Source organism: Anser anser (assembly GCF_964211835.1).
Source record: "Anser anser genome assembly, chromosome: 1".
NCBI classification, from domain to species: domain Eukaryota; kingdom Metazoa; phylum Chordata; class Aves; order Anseriformes; family Anatidae; genus Anser; species Anser anser.
This window is the reverse complement of record NC_139720.1, coordinates 160,187,733-160,213,267: the sequence shown is the minus strand read 5'-3', so window position 1 is coordinate 160,213,267 and position 25,535 is coordinate 160,187,733.

Genomic DNA, 25,535 nt, shown 5'->3' with positions numbered 1-25,535 from the left:
CGTTTTTATAAATGATTTGTATGTAGGACTAGGAGTTTTGAGCAAATTTGCCGAGAACACCAAACTCGGAGGAGTTGTGGACTCGGATGAGGGTGGAAAGGCCTTGCAGAGAGGTCTGGACAGATTGGAGAGCTGGGCGATCACCAACCACATGAAGTTTAACAAAAGCAAGTGCCGGGTCCGGCACCTGGGACGGGGCAACCCTGGCTATATGTACAGACTTGGGCGACGAGATGCTGGAGAGCAGCCCCGCAGAGAGGGATCTGGGGGTTGTGGTTGACAGCAAGTTGAATATGAGCCAGCAGTGTGCCCTGGCAGCCAGGAGGGCCAACCGTATCCTGGGGTGCATCAAGCACGGCCTTGCTAGTCGGTCGAGGGAAGTGATTGTCCCACTCTACTCTGCGCTGGTGTGGCCTCACCTCAAGTACTGGGTTCAGTTCTGGGCACCACAGTACAAAAAGGACATTAAACTGTTGGAGAGTGTCCAGAGGAGGGCGACGAAGATGGTGAAGGGCCTAGAGGGGAAGACGTATGAGGAGAGGCTGAGGTCACTTGGCCTGTTCAGCCTGGAGAAGAGGAGGCTGAGGGGGGACCTCATCGCAGTCTACAACTTCCTCGCGAGAGGGAGTGGAGAGGCAGATAACCTATTCTGTGTTATCACCAGTGACAGGACCCATGGGAGAGGTGTGAAGCTGAGGTAGGGGAAGTTTAGGCTGGACATCAGGAAGAGGTTCTTCACTGAAAGCGTGGTCGCACACTGGAACAAGCTCCCCAGTGAAGTAGTCACTGCACCAAGCCTGTCTGAATTTAAGAAGAGATTGGACTGTGCACTTAGTCACATGGTCTAAACTTTTGGGCAGACCTGTGCTGTGCCAGGAGTTGGACTTGATGATCCTTATGGGTCCCTTCCAACTCAGGATATTCTATGATTCTATGGTAAACCTATTGCTTAGGGGGACCTGGGGATGCGAGGGAAGTGTGGGGGGGTTGTCCACGATGCTGAGTAGGGACCCTCTCCCAACCCTCCCCATCCCTCACTTCCCCCTCCTCTGCCTGACAGGGACCACCACCAACTGTGGGATATCTCCCCGGCGCCTTTCCCTCTGGCATGCCAGGGAGCTACTCCACCAGTCGAGCTCCCCCTCACAGTCCCTGATGGTCCTCAATCTCTCAACCTCCTCTTTCAGCTCTGCCACCATGCTGACCAGATCTTCCACCTGCTCACACCTTACACAGGTGGAATACCTGCCTCCCTCCTCCAGCAGCAGCAGGCTCTGGCACTCCCTGCAGCCAGAGACCTGTATAGCCACGGTTCTGGACAGGCCCTCCGTTTGCGTTGCCACAGTCTTCTGGGGGCAAGCTCTCTGCCTGGTGGAGACCATGGTAAAAACTGTGGTCACAGAGACTGCCAGAAGATAGGATGGACTCGAAAGGGAGGAGGGGCAGACCTCCTGTGCCCTGCCGCATGAGCTCTTACACCCACCACTGCAGCACACTGTGGGTGGTTCTCACATCCTGGTTGCCCCTCCCTGTGCCTGGTGGGCAGCATCCTGCCAGAGGCTTTTTCTAGGCAGAGGGCGTAGGTGCAGTCGCCACTGCCCTGGCAACGCCCACTCCCTGTCAGCCTCTCTCGCAAGGGCTGGCAGAGGTGCAGCCTGCTCACACTGCTGTCCTGAGTCGCCCCTCAACTACTGAGTACTTGTGTTACGCTTTTGTTTCCACTTTCCAGGACCAAAATTTTAAAATATGGAATAAACTTCTAAATGAACACAGGTAATAATGTGCTAATAGATTTTGAGAATTTTATGACAACAAAGTTTTTTCAATTATATATTAACAGGATAATTGAGTACCTTATATGGTAAATATATAAAGTCTGATTCTATCAGAAAGTGAGGGAAGATCTAAGTTTTTTTTTTTGTTGTTGGTGGGTGTTTTTCTTCAAAATAAAGCTAAATGTTAGCTGACTATTAGATTGGTTTGTAAAAAAAAATGACATTTGAATTTGTACCACAAAAGTCACTAGAAAGTAAAATACTATTCTATACTATCAGAAAACATAGGTAATGAGAAAATAGCAATTAATGAATCTAAGAAAATAGTGGGAGAATATGTATAACTTTAAAAGGCACATATTTATATATGATTGACAATTTAAGAATTTTTAAATAAAACAATATAACATTTTTGGTAACATTTGTCATATTATATATATGCAAAGGAATTAATAATTCACACAGAATAATAATGTTATTGGTAGTAGAGATATTTGTAGCAATATGAAGAGGACTCCAACTGTATTTCAGGAAAAAAATGTAACTTCGATTTGTAGAAACTTACCTTAGAAGCTTAATGAGAGACGTCTTTGACCTGTCTGCCTCTGTAGGCACTGGAAAAAAGAAGGGGATGCCAGAAGACAATTCAGATTGCCTAAAACAACACTCACCTTACAGGTGAGTCACCTTACTTACCTTACAGATGCCTCTGATAATGAGCACAAGGAGTCAGCAACATTAGAATCCAATGAAAATCCTTCATTCAGGCCACTAAAATTTAATTTTATGTGCTTCTTAACATGTGACCTATTATTCTATTACCTAATTTGAGATTATATTACATGTATTTTTGTATTATTGTTATTTGACAGCAGTCCTGAGGAGAACTTGGGTTGCTGGCTGATGAGAAGTTCAACATGAGCCGGTAATGTGCACTTCCATCCTAGAAAGCCAACTGCATCCTGGGGTGCAACAAAAGAAGTGTGGCCGGCAGGAAGGTTCTGATCTCTTCTCACTGATGACCAGTGATAGAACCAAGGGAATGTCATGAAGCTGCATCAGGGAGGTTCAGGATGGATATTAGGAAAGATTCTTTACTGAGAGGGTGCTCGGGCACTGGGACAAGGAAGTGGTCATAGCATTGAACATGCTGGAGTTCAAGAAGCATTTGGACAATGCTGTCACACATATGATCTGATTTTGGTGGTCCTATGTGAAGCCAAGAATTGGACTTGCTGATCCTTGTGGGTCCCTTCCAACTCAGGATACTCTATGATGCTATGATTCTATGTTTCTAACATGTCTAGCAATGGGTTCTGTTTCTGATTTTAGTTCATTACATCTAGTTATCTCTTTGCTACTTTCTGGATATTGACATATTCTGACTCTTAAATAGGTTCAAATACAGGAGAAAAAAGATTATTTTAGCACTTCATAAAATTGGTTTCTGGTTTGTTATTTTTTCTCCATTACGTGTGGTACTGCTGCTCATGTGAACAAAATTTTTGTTGCAAGAGATTATATGTACACATAGTATATGTACTACATAGCATCTTCAAGGGTGCAGAGGGAACATACATGAAGGTGCTTGAGAATACACTGCCTTCTGGATCAATGTTGAAGCAGTTGTAAAACAGAGGGGGCCCAGCCTGATGGTGGCTTGGTGAATGGATGTGATAGATGGATGTTGTGAACTGTACCTGCAACTACACCTGGGTTCTGTCTCAGTGAAAGCCATTTGGAATGTTCCAAAACAAACCAAGGTTTCAAAGCTCGGCCCTGTCACTGTTCCTCTTCGATAGATAGATATAAAGGTGTTTTTCTTTTTTTTTTTCTTTTTCTTTTGTTTTGTTTTTTCAGCAAGACCTGCCTATAAGCATGTTCTTGACCTTTGTGAGCAAGAGGTCTCATTGCAATATCAAGCCTCAAATCTAAATAAAGCTCCTGTTAGGATCAAGGGGCATGGTGAAGACTGTTCAAGAGCAGAGGTGTGATGTGAACATTAATTGGGTTATGTTGCTGCTCTGGTATGCAAACTGCATAAGTTTAATTAGAACTAAGTAGGGATAATATGGCAAAAGAAAGATAATTCTGTCCAAAAAAAAAGCATCTGATAGAAATGAAATATAACCAGCATGAACTACAGGTTCAGAACAAAGTATTGGGATGTAAAGCCACTTTCACGTAGATAAGCATGCATTAGTAATACCAGCCAGAAACGACTTATGTATCAGTGTCAGAAACACAGAATTTGGCATGAAACTAACAGATAAATGACAATACATATTTCGGACAAATAGGAAAAAGTATTCAAGGAAGGGACATTTATCTGGGAGGAGTTTGGGCAGAGAATAGAATGTGAGAAATAGGTTTGAGAAAAAAAAAAAAAAGAAAAGGTGTAAAATCAGGTGGAGAGCAAAAAACAACAGGATTTTGTGGCAGCAGGAGTGCAGACACCCACAGACAGTTGTCATGCTGACCTGTGGACTGAAGTTACCAGTACACTGAAGGGAACCCCTCTGGACAATCCACTGACCTCTTCATCAGATCTGTGTCTGAAGGACTTGGTATGGGATGGTGAAGGAAGATGCAATAAACTTGTAAGGAGGGATGGACTTGTACCTTAAAATTAAGTGCAGGAGAAAAAAAAAAAAAAAAAAGAAACAAACACAATAGAATTACAACTGCCTATGTTCATGATTATAAGATTTCTTTACAGTAATGTAACTGTGTTAATGTAACTGATGCTAAAAATAAACAATAAATCTATTTATGTATAAATCTATAATTATGACAAATATTACTGCTAACAATGGTGTGTTTCAACCAGTTAAGGTATGTTCCTTAAACATCTGTTGCATAATCAATAACATCATAATCATCTCTTGATCAGTTACATCTGAATGGGGGACAGTCAAACTCATGAGTAGCAACCTCATATAAAGCATTTGGGTATGTTAGTTCACAGGAGAATACAATAATGGTTTCCCATTAGAAGAACAATGTACTGAAGCACTCAAGTTATACTGATGGAGATTTTATATTTTTGCAATCCCTTTTCATTTTTCTGAAACAGAGGAACTTAAATATTTCAGTTTAAAACATTATATTTTCCAGTTTTACAGAGTTGAGGTTTCATAGTTCTGCAGATTATCTTGAAGACTAGAGGTCCCATCATTGCTCAAACCAGCAAAGATGCAGATGGGGTTTTCAAACCAACATGGAACATTCCATTGTGAATGGTAGTGGAGATCTGAATAAAAGGCAATGAAGATTTGTGTTGGGCTGACCATGGCTAGCTGGCTGATGCCCATCTATCTGCTCTCTTACTCCCCCCCTTTAACAAGATAAAAAGAAGAGAAAAAGATGAAAAGCTTGTGGATCAAGCTAAAGAGAGAGAGATCAGTCACAAATTACCATCACATGTAAAACTAACTTGAATTGGAGGAAAGTAATTTAGTTTATTGCAAAAGAGTTGGATGGTGAGAAAGACAAAAACTAAAGCACCTTCCTCCTCACCTTTTTTTATTTTTTTTCCTTCCCAGATTCAATGTTACTTCTTCATTCACAGCTCCTCTACCTTTTCCTCCCCAGCCCAAGCAGTACAAGGAGGATAGGGAATCACAGAATCATTAAGGTTGGAAGAGACCTTCGAGATCATCTGGTCCAACCATCACCCTACTACCAATGTCACCCACTAAATCATGTCCCTAAGCGCCACGTCCAACCTTTCCTTGAACACCCTCAGGGATGGTGACACCACCACTTCCCTGGACAACCTGTTCCAATTCCTGACTACTCTTTCTGAGAAGAAATGTCTCCTAATTTCCAACCTAACCTCCCCTGGCACAACTTGAGGCCATTCCCTCTAGTCCTATCACTAGTTACCTGTGAAAAGAGGCCAAGCCAGCCCCTGCTCCCCACAATTTCCTTTCATTGTTTCCACCTGAAGTGTGGGGGGGTTCTTCTGCTCCTTGTCCCAGACTTCCAGGTTGGGAGGCTGAGTGCCCTAAGGATAAGTGGTGTGACTATTAAAGACAGATGCAAAGAAGGCATTAAGAAATTCAGCCCTTTCCTTATCCTCAGTAGTCATGTTCCCCTCTCCGTCCAGTAGAGAATAGAGATTCTCCTTGTCCCTCCTCTTGCCATTAGTATATTTATAAACAAACTTTTATATATATTTATATAAATATAATATATATTTATAAAAACATTTTTTGTTATCCTTAAGCATAGTGGCCAGTTTGAGCTTATACTGGGCTTTGGCCTTCCTGATCTTTTCTCTGCATTTGCTGGCAACTTCCTTGTACTCTACCTGAGTTGCCTGCCCCTTCTTCCACTGGACATAGACTCACTTTTCTCCCAGACACACAGCAGAAGTTCCCTATTCAGCCACACCAGTCTTCTTCTCCCCCGGCTCATCTTACGGCACATGGGGATGGCCTGCTCCCGCACCTTTAAGACTTCCTTCTTGAGGAGTGTCCAGCCTTCCTGGACCCTTCTGCCCTTGAGGACTGACTCCCAAGGGACCCTCCCTACCAGTGTCCTGAACAATTCAAAGTCTGCCCTCCAGAAGTCTAAGGTAGCAGTTTTACTGATGCCCCTCCTGACTTCACCAAGAATAGAGAATTCTACCATGTCATGGTCACTCTGTTCAAGACATCTCCTGACCACCACATCTCCCACCAGTCCTTCCCTGTTTGTGAACAGCAGGTCTAGCAGGGCACCTCCCCTGGTAGGCTCAGTAACCAGCTGAGTCAGAAAGCTGTCTTCCATGCACTCCAGGCACCTTCTAGACTGCTTCCTCAGGGGTGTATTGTATTTACACCATATATCTGGGAAGTTAAAGTCCCCCATGAGAACAAGTGCTGGTGATTGAGCGACTTCTGACAGATGCTTATAGAATGCCTCATCCATCTCTTCATCCTGGTTTGGTGGTCTATAACAGACCCCCATCAGGACGTCCGCCTTGTTGGCCAACCCCCTGACCCTTATCCACAGGGACTCTACCTTATCATTCCCAACACTGATATCAACAGCATTGAAACACTAATATAGAGCACCACACCACCACCCCTCCTTAGTTGCCTGTCCCTTCTGAAGAGCTTGTAGTAATCCATTGCAACACTCCTATCATGGGAGTGGTCCCACCACATTTCATTGATGGCAACTAGGTCATAGTTTGCCTGCCACACAATGGCTTCCAGTTCCTCCTGTTTGTTGCCCATGCTGCGTGCATTGGTATAGATGCACTTGAGTCATACCACTGTCCCAACCCTGAACCCTGGGACTGCTCCCTCAGGCTCATCTCTATCGAGCCTTATTTCCCCCCATCCTCCTTCATACCTAATTTAAAGACCTTTCAATGAGCCCTTCCAGCTCCCGGGCTAGAGTCCATTTCCCCTTTTGAGACAGGTGGGACCCATCAGTGGCCATCAGGCCAGGTGCCAAGTAAACCTCCCCATGATCAAAAAAATAAATAAAAACATTCCTGCGAAGGCACCAGCCTCCCAGCCATATATTGGTCAGCTGGGTCTTCGAGGTCCACTCGGTATCCTTCCCCACCACTGAAGGGATAGAGGAAAACACCAGTTGTGCACCCACTCCATTCAGTAACCGCCCCAATCCCCTGAAGTCCCTTTTCATAGCCTTCACGCTTCTCTCAGCAATTTCATTTGAAGTTATCACTAAGGGGTAATAATCGGTGAACAAGGTCAGGAAGTTTCTTTGTAATGTCCCTGACCCAGTCCTCAGATAGGCAGCAGACTTCCCTACGGGTAGGGTACAGTCCAGCTGACATATGGGGCCCTCTGTTCCCCTCAGAAGAGAGTTGCCTATGACCATTACCTTTCTTTCCTTCTTGGTGGAGGAAGTCCTGAGGTGCAGATTCAACTTCCTTGCCCTAGACAGCCTTTTGTGTGGACTTTCCCCCACATCCTCACCACCCTGTCTCTTGAGCCCCAGGGCCTCAAACCTATTGCTTAAGGGCACCTGAGGAGGTGAGACGGATAAGGAGGGGACCTGCCTGCGACACTAAGCAGGGACCTGTTTCCATTCCTCTCCATCTCACAGGTTGCCCTGGTGCCTTTCTCTCAAGCATGGCAGGGAGTGACTCCACTAGTCTAACTCCTGCTCACACTCCTTGATAGTTCTTACATTTCTCCACCTCCTCCTTGAGCTCTGCCACCAGGCTGATCAGATCCTCCACCTGCTTGCACCTCACGCAGGCAGTCTCTCTGTCACTCACCATTGGCAGTGACAGGCTCAGGCACTCCCTGCAGCCAGAGACCTGAACAGCTGCATCTTTGGGCAGGCAGGCAGTCAGGGTTGCCATTGTTTCTCGCGAGCCCTTTGGTGAGTGCTTGCCAGCTGGTGGTGACCATGGCTGGGTTTGCTGTCTAGGTGGTAGCCAGAAAGTAAGCCGGTCTTCTGAGTGGGGAGGGATCCTAAGCCCTCACTGTGCAAACTGCCGCACCGCACCCTGGTCATTCATGCTCCTAGGGGCTGCCTTTGTATGGCAGGGGGAGGGGTTCTGGCTCCTCCTTCGCCTCATCAGCCTCCCTCACAATGGCTGCCGGGCCCTGTCGGCTCCCTCTTCTGTTTCGAGTGGCCTCGATGCAGAAAAGCACCTGCCCGCCTCTATCCCCTGCTCTGCTGCGGCACGTGACTGCCTCCAAACCAATTACCTGGCTTTCTTCAGCTCTTAAACGTTACTTCTGCGCTGCTCCTCTCTCCTCACATTTTTTTTCCCTGCACCAGCGTTGGTACTCTCCATGGATTGCAGTCTTTCAGGATATGACTTCTTCAGTATGGGTTCTCTATGGGTCACTAGAAAACTTGTTTTTATGTGGGTTCCTCTCCACAGGTCATCAGGAGCCTGCTCAATTGTGGGCTTTCCATGGACTCCGGTGTGGATATCTGATCTTGTCTGGCCCTCTCCACAAGGTGCAGGGGAATCTCTGCACCAGTGCCTAGAGTGCCTCCTTACTCTCCTCGTTCATTGACCTTAGTGTTCACAGGGCTGTTTCTCTCACATTTTTTTCCCCAACCTTTACTGCCCATGCAGAATTGGGCCCTCTCTTAAGTACATTTTCTCAGAGGTGCAACCATTATAGCTGATGAGCTCAGCGTTGCCCTGTGGTGGGGCCATGGGAGTTGGCTGGAACCAGCTGTGTTTGGAATGAGGCAGCTCTGGCCTCTCCTCACAGCGACTGCCCCAGCAGAATCCTTGCTGCTAGCACTTTGATATATACATATGACACAACTTCTCCCACATTTAATCTTCTTAATTCCTTCAAGAAGGGTGTGATGGGAATCTTAGTTAAAATGTAAGGTTTTGTTTGTTTGTTTTAGTATATCCTCTGTGTGAATTTAGCTTTATTTCACTTCAGTTTTTCCTTTACATATACTGGCATCTAACTTAAGATGATTTCAGTAATTCAAGAGTTGTGAGGTTGCTGACAATAAGTACACACACCGTGGGAGAAAAGTACACTGTTTCTTCTTCAAGAATAACAAATATCAAGTTAAATACATGCCAAGATAAATTTATTGGAGTTTAACTTAATTACGTTAATCAGTTAAATATTTTGGCAAAAAGACTGCTGGCAAACATGGAGCAGATAGGAATATCAGCAACAGGAAACTTAATAAATCCATTAGCATTAGTAGACAGAGGGAAAGTCAGATGATTATCAGTTGTGGGAAACTGAGAAGCTAACTGGTCCAAGACATGGAGAAAATTACCTGTAATAAAGCTAGTACCTCTACTGCACCTATAAATGTTACTGTCTTCTTGATATTGTAGGACTTCATATTAAATTAGGAGGCACTGGGGAAAAAAAAAAAGAGACACCTCTTCTAGCTCCCACATTAAAAAAGTAATGTTGATGCTGATGTTAAAAGTTGTTGAAATAAAGCAGCATGTGATAATGGATCTCTTTTAACAAAGAATATTTTTCCCCTCAAATATTCTTTGCTCTGATCTTTAAGCATACAAATTTCATTGCTCCATTATTTCAAGACACTGTATTTTAAGAAGCAAACTTGTCAATAATTAATGTAGTTTCTGTATTTCAGAACTGAAAGGCTGTATAGTGAACTTTAACATACAACGTACAAAAATCAATGAACTAAATACGTGAGGCTGTATAGGCTGGGTTCCAGATTTTCTGTCTAGCTATTAATTAATTGCCAGCACAGTGACAGATTGATGCTTACTAAAATATATTCAATTCAAGTTTTAAGATCTTGAAGAATGCTGAGTAGGAAAAATACAGAGTAGAAAAACCCAAGTCAGCATAAAAGCTTACCAGAAGGTTTTTAAAAAGAAAAAAATAAAATAAAATAAAATAAAATTAAATTAAAAAAGGAAAGAAAAAGAAAAAAAAAAACTAGTCAGCAGAATAAAAATTATGTTTCTATGTGATTTTGATCTTTTGAAAGTGAGATTATTTCAATCCAATTTAATAGGACACTATATAAAGTGACATCTCACAGTTAACGTCTGCCTTCTGTATGTGAGAACAAAGTAGAACTTAAACTAGCTAGTAAAGGAACAAATTCTTTCACCTTCTTGAGCAAGATAGAGTTTCCAGACATCACCATTTGGAAATACAGAGACTCATCAATCTGGCTTATGAAATACAATAATTTCTTACAAGAAAAAGAAACAAGCAAAAAAAAAAAAAAAACTCTTTTAACTCTAATTCATTAATTAAATATTCTTGCTTTAATTGCATCCAGTGTTCAAACTTCAGGTTCTTAATTTTCAGGTTAGATTCTTTCAACTTTCAGGCTTTGAAGGAAAACAGTATGAAGGAGGATAAATCATAAGTGGACTATCATATGTATTCATAGGCATTATTTTATGTACCCAAACATATAAACATAGACACTTCTCTGAAGTGTTGATTAATATTTTCATTTTGAGTTTATGAATTTTAATTCTGGCATAGTTAGATTATTTACACGTTCACTGGAATATTACAGATTTTCTAGATACATCTGAAGGAACCTTCTATAACTAGGAGACCTACTCTATTTTAATACATTTACAATTACATGTGCTTTGGATCATGGTGTTAGTTAATGTACGTTAATATGTGTAGAGATAAGTTATTACAACCCTGAGTCTGGATATTAAATAATTACTTTGTATTGGCTATATGTGGCAAGGTTTTGGGTAGCGGGGGGCTGCAGGGTGGCCTCTGTGAGCACAGTCCAGCAGCTGCCCCATGTCAGATCAGAGCCAGCTCCAGACAGCTCCAAGATAGACCCACCGCTGGCCAGAGCCAAGCCACTGAGTGACGCTGGTTGGGCCTCTGGGAGAGCAGAGTTAAGAAAAGAAAAAAAAAATAAAATGCTGTGACAGCAGCTGGGATAACGAGGAGTGAGAAACAGCCCTGCAGACCCCAAAATCAGTGCTGAAGGATGGCAGGAGGTGCTTCAGGTGCTGGAGCTGAAGCTCCCCTGCAGCCTGTGGAGGGGCCCATGCTGCAGCAGGCTGTCCCCCTGCAGCCCATGGGTCCCATGTTGGAGCAGATCTCCACGCTGCAGCCCTGGATGAGCCCACAGTGAAGCAAGTGGATTTGGTCTGTAGGAGGCTGTGGCCCATGGAGAGCCTGTGCAGGGGCAGACTCGGGCAGAGCTGCAGCCTGTGGAGAGGAGCCCATGCAGGAGCAGGGGATCTTGGGGGAGCTGTCATAGAATCATAGAATCAGTAAGGTCGGAAGAGACCTTCGAGATCATCTGGTCCAACCATCACCCTACTACCAATGTCACCCACTAAACCATGTCCTTAAGCACCAGGTCCAACCTTTCCTTGAACACCCTCAGGGATGGTGACACCACCACTTCCCTGGACAACCTGTTCCAATTCCTGACTACTCTTTCTGAGAAGAAATGTCTCCTAATTTCCAACCTAACCTCCCCTGGCACAACTTGAGGCCATTCCCTCTAGTCCTATCACTAGTTACCTGTGAAAAGAGGCCGAGCCCCTGCTCCCCACAACTTCCTTTCAGATAGCTGTAGAGAGCACTAAGGTCTCCCCTGAGCCTTCTCTTCTCCAGACTAAACAGCCCCAGTTCCCTCAGTCGCTCCTCATAGGACTTGTGTTCTAGGCCCTTCACCAGCTTCATAGCACTTGTCTGGACACCTTCCAGGGCCTCAATGTCCTTCTTGTACTGAGGGGCCCAAAGCTGAACTCAGTAATTGAGGTGTGGCCTCACCAGAGCTGAGTACAGGGGGACGATCACGTACCTGGTTGTGCTGGCTGCGCTATTCCTGATACAAGCCAGGATGCCTCTGGCCTTCTTGGCCACCTGAGCACACTGCCGGTTCATGTTCAGGAGAGCATCAACCAGTATCCCCAGATCCTTTTCCTCTGCACAGCTTTCGAGCCACTCTGCCCCAAGCCTGTAGTGTTGCATGGGGTTGTTGTGGCCAAAGTGCAGGACCCGGCACTTAGCCATGTTGAACCTCATCCCATTGGCCTCTGCCCATCGACCCATCCTGTCCAGGTCTCTCTGTAGGGTCTTCCTACCCTCTGGCAGATTGACACTATCCCCCAGCTTGGTGTAATCTGCAAACTTACTGAGAGTGCACTCAATTCCCTCATCCAAATCATCAAGAAAGATATTAAAGAAGATGGGCCCCAACACCAATCCCTGGTGTTGACTCGTGACCGGTCACCAACTGGATTTAACTCCGTTCACCACCACTCTCAGGGCCTGGCTGTCCGGACAGTTCTTTTATCCAGCAAAGAGAGTACCTGTCCAAGCCATGGGCTGCCAGATTCTCCAGGAGAATACCATGGGAGACTGTGTCAAAGGCCTTGCTGAAGTCTAGGTAGACTATGTCAACAGCCTTTCCCTCATCCACCAGGCGGGTCACCCGGTCATAGAAGGAGATGAGGTTGGTCAGGCAGGACTTGCCTTTATGAACCCATGCTGACTGGGCCTGATCTCCAGGTTGTCCCGCATATGCTGTGTGACTGAATTCAAGATGACCTGTTCCATCACCTTTCCTGTCACCGAGGTCAGGCTGACAGGCCTGTAGTTCCCCAGGACCTCTTTACGACACTTCTTATAGATGGGTGTCACATTAGCAAGTCTCCAGTCATCCAGGACCACTCCGGATGACCATGACCACTGATAGATGATGGAAAGAGGCCCAGCAATCACATCCACCAGCTCCCTCAGCACCCTCGGGTGGATCCCATCAGGCTCCATGGACTTGTGACAGTCCAGGTGGAGCAGCAGGTCTCTAACTGTTTCCACCTGAAGTGTGTGGGGGTTCTTCTGCTTCTCATCCCAGCCTTGAAGGTCAGAAGGATGAGTACCCCAAGGAAAAGTGTCGCCTGTGGGGGGGACCTGTGTTGGAGCAGTTTTCTTCTGACAGATGGACCCCATGGTATGGAGCCATATTGGAGCAGTTCTTGAAGAGCTGGTGCCTGCAGGACGCCCATGCAGGATCAGTTTGGGAAGGATGGCATCCCATGGGAGGGACCCCATGTTGGAGCAGGGACAGAGAGTGACCATGAAGGAGCAGCGGAGGTGAAGCATTAGGGACTGACCACAGCCCCCATTCCCTGTTTTCCTGCACCACTCGTGGGGAGGAGGTAGTGGAGGGTGGATGGGGGGAAGATGTTTTGTTTGTTTGTTTGTTTGTTTTTACTTTCTTTCTGATCTAGCTTGTTAGTAATGGAGAATAAATTCTTTGCCTCAGTCTTTAGCCTCTTTGCCTCAGTCTTTAGCAGCAAGACCAGTTGTTCTCTGGATACCCAGTACCCTGAGCTGGTGGAAGGGGATGGGGAACAGGATGTGGCCCTCACTATCCACGAGGAAATGGTTGGCGACCTTCTACAGCACTTGGATGTACGCAAGTCGATGGGGCCGGATGGGATCCACCCGAGGGTACTGAGAGAACTGGCGGAGGAGCTGGCCAAGCTGCTTTCCATCATTTATCAGCAGTCCTGGCTATCAGGGGAGGTCCCAGTTGACTGGCGGCTAGCAAATGTGACACCCATCTACAAGAAGGGCCGGAGGGTAGACCCGGGGAACTATAGGCCTGTTAGCTTGACCTCAGTGCCACGGAAGCTCATGGAGCAGATTATCTTGAGGGTCATCACGCGGCACTTGCAGGGCAACCAGGCGATCAGGCCCAGTCAGCATGGGTTTATGAAGGGCAGGTCCTGCTTGACGAACCTGATCTCCTTCTATGACCAAGTGACGCGCTTGGTGGATGAGGGGAAGGCTGTGGATGTGATCTACCTTGACTTCAGTAAGGCTTTTGACACCGTTTCCCACAACATTCTCCTCAAGAAACTGGCTGCTTGTGGCTTGGACTGGCGTACGCTTCGTTGGCTTAGAAACTGGCCGGGTAGCTGGGCCCAGAGAGTTGTGGTGAATGGAGTCAAATCTGGTTGGAGGCCGGTCACTAGTGGAGTCCCCCAGGGCTCAGTGCTGGGGCCAGTCCTCTTTAATATCTTTATCGATGATCTGGATGAGGGGATCGAGTGCACCCTCAGTAAGTTTGCAGATGACACCAGGTTAGGTGCGTGTGTCGATCTGCTCAAGGGAAGGAAGGCTCTGCAAGAGGATCTGGATAGGCTGGGCCGATGGGCTGAGGTCAACTGCATGAATTTCAACAAGGCCAAGTGCCGGGTCCTGCACCTGGGGCGCAACAACCCCAAGCAGCGCTACAGGCTGGGAGAAGAGTGGCTGGAAAGCTGCCTGGCGGAGAAGGACCTGGGAGTATTGGTTGATAGTCGGCTGAATATGAGCCAGCAGTGTGCCCAGGTGACCAAGAAGGCCAACAGCATCCTGGCTTGCATAAGAAGCAGTGTGACCAGCAGGTCTAAGGAGGTGATTGTGCCCCTTTACTCGGCTCTGGTGAGGCCGCACCTCGAGTACTGTGTTCAGTTCTGGACCCCTAATTACAAGAAGGACATGGAGGTGCTCGAGAGAGTCCAGAGAAGGGCAACGAAGCTGGTGAGGGGTCTGGAGAACAAGTCTTACCAGGAGCGGCTGAGGGAGCTGGGATTGTTCAGCCTGGAGAAGAGGAGGCTCAGGGGAGACCTCATCGCTCTCTACAGGTACCTTAAAGGAGGCTGTAGAGAGGTGGGGGTTGGTCTATTCTCCCACGTGCCTGGTGACAGGACGAGGGGGAACGGGCTAAAGTTGCGCCAGGGGAGGTTTAGGTTGGATGTTAGGAAGAACTTCTTTACTGAAAGGGTTGTTAGGCATTGGAATGGACTGCCCAGGGAGGTGGTTGAGTCGCCATCCCTGGAACTCTTTAAAAGACGTTTAGATGTAGCCCTTAGTGATATGGTTTAGTGGAGGTCTTGTTAGTGTTAGGACAGAGGTTGGACTAGATGATCTTGGAGTTCTCTTCCAACCTAGACGATTCTGTGATTCTGTTAAATTACATTAATCTGTGTATGCTGAGTCTGACTTTTCCATGATGATAATTGTTGAGTGATCTCCCTGTCCTTATTTCTGCTGTTGAGTGCTTTTCATCATATTTTCTTCCCCTTTCCCTTTGAGGAGGGGGAGTGACAAAGTGGTTGTGGTGGAACTCGGCTGCCCAGCTGAGTAAAACCACCACATACTTACGGGAGAACACTTGGAAATACTTCAATAAATTAGTAATAGTTTTAGATTAATTTTAATGAGATGTGGTAGTATGTACTATTTTGAAGTTTAATAGTACTGGTTGAACTCTCACTTCCTAGATAATTGCATATACTAAAACATGCTTTTACTTAGTTTCTACTTAAGGAAATTTATAAAGCATTCCGCTTTTGATATTTCCTTCTATGAAAGCAAATAAATATATAAGCAATGACAAAATTTATATGTTATCTATACTCCATCTCTTTGGAATACATGTTCCTTTATAACGGACCAGACTAATGTATCACCAGAGTGGCAGTTCTTATCACAGTTATTCTGATGATGTATTAGTCTAGTATATCATCATAGCGCTGTCACTGTGATGATGTATTAGTGTACTACATCATCAGATTTATGGTGAAAACACATTGTGCCCAAGGCATAAATCATTAAAAAGTTTCGCTATAGAATTCTCCCAGCCTCTGTCTGTACATATACATTGGTGTATGTTTATAGAAAGAATTTTTGATATATTGTTATAGTTTTTTGTTTGTTTGTTTGTTTGTTTTCGGTTGCTTCATTGGTTGTTGGGTTTTGTTTGGTTTGGTTTGGTTTGGTTGTTTGGTTTGGTTTGGTTTGTCTCATTTCTTTCCAGTTATTTACTTTATCTTTGATAGGTTACATTTCCTATCAGACCTTTCAAATCCTATTGCTTTTACCTACTACTCTTTCCCTCCTTATTCTGGTATTTGATGAACACAGATCTAGGCTAGCTTTCACATGTCCTCTACCTTTCTGCTTTTTTACCATTACTTGCATCTCTATTTCTATATTTATTAATCTGTCTCTCAGTCTTCTGTCACTTTATGCATTCCCTGAAGCACCTATTCTACCTTTCTGAAAATTGTGACCTCTGGCTTCTGAATGTAGATTTCATTTAGATTTTGCAATTACCATAACATCTGGATTTTGGTGCCATTTACTGAATATCTCCAACATATTCTAAAACAGAGTGAGGTGATTCAGGGTGAAAGGGAGGGGAAGGGAAGGGAAGGGAAGGGAAGGGAAGGGAAGGGAAGGGAAGGGAAGGGAAGGGAAGGGAAGGGAAGGGAAGGGAAGGGAAGGGAAGGGAAGGGAAGGGAAGGGAAGGGGAGGGGAGGGGAGGGGAGGGGAGGGGAGGGGAGGGGAGGGGAGGGGAGGGGAGGGGAGGGGAGGGGAGGGGAGGGGAGGGGAGGGGAGGGGAGGGGAGGGGAGGGGAGGGGAGGGGAGGGGAGGGGAGGGGAGGGGAGGGGAGGGGAGGGAAGGGGAGGGAAGGGAAGGGAAGGGAAGGGAAGGGAAGGGAAGGGAAGGGAAGGGAAGGGAAGGGAAGGGAAGGGAAGGGAAGGGATGGGAAGGGAAGGGAAGGGAAGGGAAGGGAAGGGAAGGGAAGGGAAGGGAAGGGAAGGGAAGGGAAGGGAAGGGAAGGGAAGGGAAGGGAAGGGAAGGGAAGGGAAGGGAAGGGAAGGGAAGGGAAGGGAAGGGGACATGCTAAACCCCTCAATGATCAGCCAGCAAATTCATTGTATGGTCGCATGAAGACATTAATTCAAAAGTGCTGAGGAAAAAGACAATATGTAAATTACCACTTCCCAAAAACTTTATCCAGAACTCCAGATAGCTGTTTTCTTCTGGTTTGGGTTACAGTTCTAAAAGTAGAGTTATCCTGTTTTTTGTTGTTGTTGCTTTTTATTTTTTATTCTGTTTATTTTGTGGAGAAATTAACTGGGTTTACATAGTGACAGAAGTGAGGTTGTGCTTATTTTCTATATAATACCCAAATATAATCCTGCACACAAACAGAAACATGCATTCCTTTCTTCTTTCTAGAGAAATTAGAACTTCTCTTTAACACTGCTAAAAAATAAATAAATAAATAAATAAATAAAAGGGCAATTAGTCCAGAGATCAGGGTCACAATCCAGATCTTCCTATTTTTAGTGGCATGTGTTCTTCTAGATTAAGTTTGCTCAGCACTGAAATAAATTATGTTTTCTTCTGGCTGCATCCTAAGTTTGGACTTCAATGCACACTGGTAAAGCTTAAAAAGAATTTGTGGAAAACATTGTCAGCCATGACTCTGCTTGGAGGGAGTGGTGACATGAAACCATGGTAATTGGAGAAGAACCAGAGAATCTGTATTTTCTGCTCAAGAATTCTGTTCACATATATGAGACATAAAGGTGTTCAGCATTGTGGATGCGTCCAAAGAACTGTCTGGAGAAAAATAGAAATATCCCTGAGATGAGGTATATATAATTATGTGGGTTCTTAATTGAGATAAGCATCAATATCGTAATTTGTGAAAGAAGCAGATCTGGTCTAATTGCAGACGTTAAGGGTGAAGTATTCCTCTCAACTAATTTCCTTGTCTAAGGTGAATGCATATTAAAAGAAAAATATTCACTTGAAGAACAATTTCCATTTCATTCTTTTTTATAATTTCGTCTTAGGATAAGATGAATCTCATGCCAGAAGTTTGTATTTCTCTCTACTGACCATAAGAGGAAGTTTGGGATAATTTAGCAAGCTATAACATATATATTTGATCAGATGAATAATTTACGCACTTTTTTTAAATAACTCAAAAACTTTTTTTTTAATAGTAATATTTAAACCTTCTTGCTTTCTTTTTAATACTGATGAAAATGAAAATAACAAAAAATCAAACTTTGAAAAATGCAATTATTTGGATAACTGTTTTTTTTAAATCCAGATCTTACATAAAACAATGCTGATTCTTATTATTTTAATTATTTAAGACAACTCAACGTATATCTTATGAAGATTTATGCAGATCTTCAGTAACTGAAGCCATTTCTACTTTTATGTACAACAGAACAAAATCCACTGATGAAAAGTTAAGAAATGCATGTTCCCAATAATTTTTGCAGTCCATCATTATGCAAGGTTTCTCCTAGAGAAAAAAATAAAAATAAATCATTAATATTACCTTTATAACTAAATAATTTCTGCATGATGGGACTTGATTCACATTTGCATTTACAGTGCTGTTTTTCCAGTGAAAGGTTTTTTCAAATCAGAATAGTACCTATCATATTTGATCTCCAGAAGTTTTCTTCCTTGTATAGAGGTACAGTAATAAAAATTGAATAGGAAAAGGAAGAAAATCTTTGTCTATTTTCCTCAACATTATTACATAGGAGAGGAGAGGGAGTGTTTAATTATTGAGGCAACACTTTGTCTGAGATAAAACAGACTTAGCTCTAGGAAACGTTGAAGATTTTCCAAAAAAAAGATAATGGTGCATACATAGACTTGTAGAGTGATTTTTTTTTATTTTATTATTATTTTTTTTTGGTAGCCTGATGTTCTATTTCCTCTTGTCCTGTAGAGGAAAAAAAAAAAAAAAAAGGATCTCATAGGATCTGTTTCCACTTTGCCCAGCTTTAAAACATACTTAAAAATATAAAAATAAAATAGAACAGACAAACAAAAACCAGACAAACAAAAACAAATGGAGAAACAACACCTTGAAGTACTATATTACTTGATAGGACATTATACAATAAACCTAATACTGTACACCTGAGAAACGGTCATGTTAAAGTTAATTTAAAGTTAGTTACTTAAGACTGTTTTAGACTTGTCCTTTCACTTTGTATGGTGTTCATACAAATGTAGTTTTTTTTTTGGTTTTTTTTTTTGGGGGGGTGGGGTGGGGTGGGGAGGGGAATACCAAAACTCCTAGCGGTCAGCTGAGTCCAAGACTAGCTCTTTATTCCATATCAGCTAAATTTATTTGCACTAACTTGCATGATCTTGTGCCATATGAGATCTCTGCCGGGACTGACAAAGATAGCACCTATGAAATAATCATGCCCTCCTATAGCAATATGTGGAGGTCAAGCAGGAAAAACCTGAGCATTTCAAAGAGTACCAGGCATGAATGTTTAAGCACCTGAATTTCACACCTAATTTACATTTGGAATCTTAAAATGGAAGAATCTAGAATTTAATTATACACTTAGTATCTAGTTTGTTTTTATAAAAATTTAGTTGCTTTATCTTACTTTTATCCCTTAATATTAATTTGAATTCATTAATAAGTATGTATGCATGAAAGCACTCTCCATTAGGATCTCTGGAATGCAGCAACAAATAAATATTCATTGTATTGCTCTCCCTTTCCTAAATGATGACACCTGAAAGTAAAACACATTTATTTTTAATGGAATACATGCTCTAAATGACTAGTTCAAGAAATTGAACTTTTATAAGCACAGTTACCATACTTTAAGCTGACATGATAGTAATTATTTAATAATAGACTTTTTTGCAGTATTCTAGGTATTGCCATTGAAAAACTATTTTTTCCTTGATTTCCGAAATATAATACTCAGAGTAGACATTTATGTGAATCATTTTAATTGCAAATAAATTGCACATAGAAAGTGTTGTTCACTTAGGAATAGGAAAACAAACAACTCCGTTAATGTTTCATTGTTTAATTTATATGATAAAGGAATAATTGTACTTCCTCTCAAAATAAATTGAAATAATTTTAATGTAAATCCATCTTTAATTCCAATGATAATCCGATGCAGTCTTCAGTGCATTTTATTATTGTTGAAAGGTTTTAATAACTACTGTGTTTTAAAAGTATTATTCAGCAGTAGTTGACCTTTGTAAGATCATTTCAAAATAAGGTGGTCATTATTATTATTATTATTATTTATTATTATTATTTACTAATATTATTAAACATTTATACTCCTACAGCCTTTAAAAGTCAGCATGTGCTATGGGGCCTTCTGGACCTCTCTCTATTCAAATTTCAAAAGTGGTTCAGACCACTCCATATCTCTTATCTAAGTGAAAAAAGAACATTTTATTTGGATGATGACCTAAGTGTGGAAGGGACATATAAATCAAATTGACCATCCTTCATATGTATTAACCAGAAAGAATTTTCACAATATGAGAATGGAAAATGGCATTATGGGATTTGTGAGGTTAGAAAACAATATATGATAAAATGATATGATAGCAAAAAGTTATAGCTTTTGCTAATGTCATGTCTACTGATTCATTCTTTAACACTAATGGAAATAAATCATCACAGTGCACAGTATTTCTAATTCCATATTAGGCAACAGAAGGATCTAAGGAGGGTGTGGCAAGAAAGGGGGGAAGATAGTTTATCGTGAGCTATATATAAGCAAGGGTCTTAGTACTTAGCCCCTATTTCTTCACATTCTTTTCTTCCTTTGAAATAGTATTACCGATAAATGTGATGTTCTTTGTGATGTTGTTTGTTTGTTTTCCTCTGAGGCCAGTTGGACTTGATTGTGTGAGACTCTGAAACAGGAAAATGTAAAATAGATATTTCAGTGCTGCATCACGCAGCAGAACAAAAAATATTTAACCAAGAGATGCTAGACTTAAGTGAAATGTTTAACATTCTTATTGGACTTTCAGCATGATTCATCAGAAGCTCCTTAGAAGCTCACTTTTTACGCTCCTTAGGTAGCTGAAAAAAGGTCATTTGAGTTTTAAAAATCCTAAGGATGAATCCCTAAGATTTTTAGCAAGGAATCTGAATTTACAGCACTAGGTAACTAGATAATAATTTGTTGTTGTTGCTGCTGTTAAATGTAGTGATGCTGGAAAACATTTTAAAACACCACAGGAATCATTTTAAGCGGCATTAAAAAAAAAAAAAAAAAAAAAGCCTCACAAGCAGGAAAATGTCCTGATATAGCTTGAATTATTACGTTATTCCATTCAACTATAATTTATTCAGCTGTAATATCCATGTCAACATCTGCAGTACTATCACTTCTGTTTCTGTGTTCATTTCCACGGAATAAGCATGCGCAGTATAAGTGTAAATATCAGAGACAGGTTCTGGATATTAACTTCTAGCGAACCCATGCACATATAAAAGAACAGGAAAGTTTCTGCTGACAAAACACACTTATTTATCAGCATCACTCAACTAATTCAGCATGAGCATCATTAATTTTTTCATTCAATGCTTTGAGGTGTATTTTTTTTCTACTTATTTCTGTATTTTAGGTTTTGATGTGGGCCTGTGCATCCAAGCTATCTTAATAGTCCATATGTTTGGCATCCTAAATAGCTGTTCTGTGGGAAATATGCAGGTTTTCTTTATGCTTTTCAAGTTGAGAAATCATTCTTTGTAGTCAGCTGAACAGCTACTGAACGGTGAAGTGGACATTAGACTTGCCTGACATGTTGGATTGCTGTAGGTTATAACCTACATTTTTTACACATAATTGATATCCCTACTCCTGTAGCAGTTAGACCCAACAGAATTCATCCATTCATTTCACTATTAATAGATTTTTTTCCTTCTCTTGCAACTGTAATAAAAATGGGTCATTACCTTTTCATTTCATCTTATTGCCACACTCCTTAAATGTGATTTACTTGGCATAGTCTCACTTAGTAGGTATTTAGATCACAGTAACCAAAAAGTGTCCATAGGTTTGTCATTACAGGCGTTTTAGGCAACTTTTGATGCATTTGGATACTTATACAGTTACACGGTATATCAAGATCAGGTTTTGTCCAAATCCAGCCTCCCTACCCTGCCCCCCCACCCCCCACCCCCCACCCCAGCCCCTGTTTGCGTGCATTCCTATAACACCAAGTCCAAGGTATTAGTTGTATTAAATAAGTATGCATTTCAGTGCTAACAGGATGCTTAAGGACAGTTTTACGAAGACTAAAGCCTATGCTGATTCCTGGCTCAGAAAACACTAAGCTCATTCAAAGTGTATATCACATATGTATATATATAAACCTAGCTTATTTTCCTCTCAGACCCAGTTTGAATCCCAGTTACACAGTTTCTCTACATTTAGACCCATGTGCCAGCTCCAAACACAGCAAAACAAAATGTATTCACTTTCCTGACATTGAGACAGTCTCCATCCCAGTCCTCAGAACAGATCCTAAACCTTGTTTCCTCAAATTTGTACAGTGCATATCAGCTCCCAGACACAGACCTCAATGGTATTCTCTGTCTGCCGATGAAGAAAAAGTAGCAAATCTTAAAATTCTTTTTTATAAAATTGCCTATTTGGTTTTAAAAAGTGGTGTTACATTACTAAGCAGTTAAACAGGGCCAAGAAAAATAGGGAAAACAAGGTTCCGAGTTCATAATATTTTTTTACTATCTGGTTTTAGTACAAATCAACCTGTGGTTCAGAACACTAATCTGTTTTCTTACTTCTAAAACGACCAAGTAAAAAAAAAAAAAAAAAAGGAATATGGGCTACTAAGAAGAAAACGTGTCTTCTCGCTGAGGCAATCAGCTCCGAGGTAGACGCATTCTGCAGTGGAGCAGGGGATCACAGTGTGTAGGAGTTTTCCTGCATCGAGGCCACCTGAGGCAGTCAAGGGAGCCTCCAGGACCTTGTAGCCCTCACAAGGGTGGCTGATGAGGCTTGGGAAGAGCCAGGAGCCCTCTGTCATACAAAGGCAGACCCTAGCGACTGCGAGTGACCACGAGCAGGATGAACAGGACAGGCAAATAGCGCCTGGTGCAGCAGTGTAAGCAGGCAGGGCATGCAGGGAAGGCAAGTAGGATTAGTCATTTTGTGTTCTGGGATCAGCAGAGGAAGGGCCTTCTACTGAAGAAATGGTATCCACCCACCAAGCCTGACAGTCTGCGGCTGAAACCCAGACGTGGGTGCTGCAACCTTCATGGGCAGATGTCTAACAGACCTCCCAAGGATTGAAAGAGCAGCCCAGATCCTCAGTTGCAGGGAACTCCAGTCTCTGGAAGCCCCCCTAGGGCCTGAAAGCAGAGGTGGGTGTCATGGGTGCAAGTGTGCCCAGCTGGATGAGCTCTTCAAACAGGTGGTTCGGTTGTGAGAGGAGCTCACTAAACAGCATAGCATTCCTGAATTTGAGCAGAAGATTGACAAAGGGTATTATACACTGACACTGTCCGAGCAACAGCCCTGCCCTAAATTCAGGCAAGGGGCAGGTAAACAAGCCTGCAGCCTAGAACAAGCATATCTGAAAGACTCATATGACAAGGGAGAGTGAACCCTTGTCTCTGATTGGAGCTGGAGGAGGAGTCTCCCCCCTGCCCCTGAAGAGCCCCTGCACAATAGATACAATCTTCTAAGGCAATAGAAAGGAAACTCCAGGAGAACTAGTAAAGACCTCAGAAAGACCAGACACAGGGAACTCAGAAAGGCCAACCACAGAAAGTTGGCTCAGTCTCCCAGCTGCATAAGAACCCGTGCCATAAAGAAGGCACAAAGTGCGTTAGTCATTGGAGACTCCTCTCTGAGATGCACAGAGGCTCCCATTTGCTGTCCAGACAATCTCTCCAGACAGGTTTGCTGCCTGCCTGGGGCCCGTATTCATGATATTACCAAGAGGCTACCAAGTCTGGTGGGTCCCAGAGACTACCACCCCTTCCTACTTTTTCAAGTAGGATCAAATGATGCTGTAACAAGGAAATGCCAAAATATTAAAAAAAAAAAAAAAAAAAAGGATTTTGAAAAGATGTTGAAGGGATCAGGAGCACAAGTAATGTTCTTTGTCCTCTCAGCTGTTGAATGGGACCCAGGACGGAGGAGACAAACTGGCCAAATGAATGATTGGCTGTGAGGCTGGTGCCATGCTCAAGGTTTTGGATTCTACAACTTCAGACTGACTTTTGAGAGACCGGGCATGCTGACACCACATGGCTGACCAGGCTGACCATGTGGGGCAAGAGTGTTCTGGGCAGTAAGCTGGCTGGGCTTATCAGGAGGTCTTTAAACTATATGTGGTAAGGGAAGAGGATACACCTCTGAGTGAAGAAGGAATATGTGAGAACACTATCACTCTAAGTAAGGGCAGGGAAATACTTCTGAACTGTCCCAATGCAATCAGGAAGGGTTCTAGAATTGTGATAACGATTGATAGCCCAGATGAAGTGACTCTACACCAACGCATGCAGCATGGGAAACAAGCAAAAGGAGTTGGAAACCATGGTGCAATTAGACAAACATGACCTGATTTCTATCACGGAAACATGGTGGGATGGATCACATAACTGGAACAATGGATTAGAGGGCTACAAACTCTTCAGATGGGATAGACAGGGAAGGAAGGGAGGGGGTGTTGCCCTGTAGATTAGGGAAGAGATTGATTGTGAAGAGATGCCTCTGAGATACAGCCACAGACAGATTGAGAGTTTGTGGGTGAGAGTTAAAGACCACACCAATAAAGGACAGCTTGTGGCTGGGGTCTACTACTGGCTGCCCCATCAAGGGAAGCCTGTCGATGAGTCATTCTTGCTTCAACTACAAGAAGCTTTGGGCTCACAAGCTCTCATCCTGATGGGGGAATTCAACCATCTAAACGTCTGCTGGGAAAACTACACAGCAGACTATAAGCAATCCAGAAGATTCCTAGAGTGCATTGAATATAACTTCCTGGTCCAGTTACTAGACAAACCAACCAGAGGAGAAGCTTTACTTGACCTGGTGCTCACCAACGTGGAAGAGCTCATTAAAGAGATCAAGACTGGAGGCAGTCTGGGCTGCAGTGGCCACACCCTGGTTGAGTTTGTGATCTTGAGGAATACAGGCTTGGCAAAGAGCAAAGTCAGGACCCTGAATGTCCAAAGAACAATCTTCGAGCTATTTAAAGACCTAGTAGCTGAGATCCCCTGGAACATCATCCTTAGGGACAAAGGAGCTGAGCAGAGCATGAGACTCTTTAAGGATGTCTTCCTTAGAGTGCAAGAGCTCTCCATCCCCCTGCGTAAAAAAAGCAGTCAGGGAGGGCAGACAGCTGGATTGGCTGAGCAAGGATCTGCTGGTCAAACTGAGGTGCAAGAAGGAAATGCACAGGCAGTGGAAGCAGGGACATGTGGCCTGGGAAGAGTACAGCGATGCAGTGTGGTTGTGCAGGGATGGGATAAGGAAAGACAAGGCACGGATGGAACTGAGTTTGGCAAGGGATGCAAAGAATAACAGGAAGGGATTCTATAGGTACATTGCTCAAAAAAAGAAAGGCCAAGGAGAGTGTATGTCCTCTGATAGATGAGAAGGGTGAAGTGGTAACAACAGACCTGGAGAAGGCCGAGGTACTCAGCTTATTTGCCTCA